Source organism: Adiantum capillus-veneris, chromosome 8 (genome assembly GCF_014529385.1).
Source record: "Adiantum capillus-veneris isolate H3 chromosome 8, ASM1452938v2, whole genome shotgun sequence".
NCBI lineage: Eukaryota > Viridiplantae > Streptophyta > Polypodiopsida > Polypodiales > Pteridaceae > Adiantum > Adiantum capillus-veneris.
The window spans coordinates 100,114,327-100,115,908 of NC_140938.1; the positions used below are offsets into that span (position 1 = coordinate 100,114,327).

Genomic DNA, 1,582 nt, shown 5'->3' on the forward strand with positions numbered 1-1,582 from the left:
AGTCCTTGCTCGATAGTGAGACTTATCCATTCCCTATGTCTTCCAAGTAGCCAGAGATCCTTGTCTTGCAAAATATGGTAGGTAGAGAATATGTTGTATGATGACAAAAATGTTAGCAGTATTCAAATAAATATTTAACTTTTTGGGATATCTGATTTTTTAGCCTCACCAAATAATAAGTGATATCTTTCACTGTCCACGCGTCTCTGATACTATTTATTAAAATCTTGATTGTCTTTTGAAGTCATCTGCATAAGTTTTTGTGTTTACTTGTTGTCTTAGCACCTTCAAGAAATCATCCAGCTTCTTCCGTACTTCCATTCGCTTGTTGTCATATTTGGTCTGTTTTTGAAATTTGTAGTAATGATACAGAGATCTTTCTAACAGTTCCACATGGGGATTTACTTGTTTGCTGTCATGGTTGCTCAAAAATCTTCTAGCTTTTGATCCTCCCATTGAAACATCTTGCAAGACATCACCTGTCCCATGAGAAAGCTTTGGATCTTTTCTGAGATGCACTTGACCACCATGGAAACCCATCTGAGAGAGTAAAGCTTCACATTTTGATACACTCATCTACAAGTTTGGTGGGTTTGATAGCGTATGCATAATCCAGATGTAGTCAAAGAAACTTATCCAAAATTCTAATCTCTGCATGTAGCGTACATATATGTAAATTTTTTAAGTCGATTGCAAGAATGGGATCCCAAATCATCTGAGAGGAGGGATAGTAAGAAACATTCCCATGATTCCTAGATGGTGGTCTTCTAATCTCACGTTCCAAAAGCCATCCACTTCTTCCCATGCTTTCCATGCAATACAGACAAGGGCACTTTGTGTTCGGACCACCGTATATACCAAACATGTTCTTCAATGCTTTGCGATCGGCACTCATGTGCCATTCCATTGTGTAAATACCCGTGCCATCTATCTGTACTTGTTCACCTGCATTCTGGATTTCTATCACAGAGGGGATGTGGGTTTGTGAAAAGAGCCAGTCACTTTAGCATCTCATGACTCTTTACAGGAACTTGAGCCGAACCAATCCACCATAGTTCCATTTCAGATTGAGTTTTGTAATATGGAGATGTCACCCTACCCATGATGTAGTCCAAAGCTCTATCTATTAAGGAATAGAGACTCTTTCCATCTTTTGGCTTTTTTGGATTTGTGCCTCATCAAGTTTTAGTACAAATTTAAGCTTTCCTTTACACTCATCTTCCTTTATTTTGTAATATTTGACCATAGTAGATTGGACTTTTTTGACATCCATCCATATATTATTAAATACATCGTACTCAAAAAAAAGATTTCTTTTTCTATTTCTCGTATGGCATTGTTCCCTCAATGTGATAATATTCTCCAAAAACGTTAGGTATCTCATTATTTAAGTGAAACCTCTGAGGTTTTCACTGTTGTCTTTTGGTTTGAGGAGGTAGAGCTTGAGGCAGTAAACGAGTAGTTCTAAATGGCTCTTCAAACAAATCTAGAGTGTCCAAGATATCTAGGTTTGAAGTTGGAGGTGGTTGCAAATCTAAACCGTACAAGGCAGCTTGGGACAGGTGGCTAGGGAAGGTATGAG

The 1,582-nt window shown here is 38.0% G+C and overlaps 1 pseudogene; it reads right to left on the reverse strand.

Annotated features, from left to right (window-relative positions):
- Nucleotides 1-219: 219 nt before the first annotated feature.
- On the reverse strand, nt 220-1,061 carry LOC147452637 (uncharacterized; annotated as a pseudogene).
- Nucleotides 1,062-1,582: the final 521 nt, after the last annotated feature.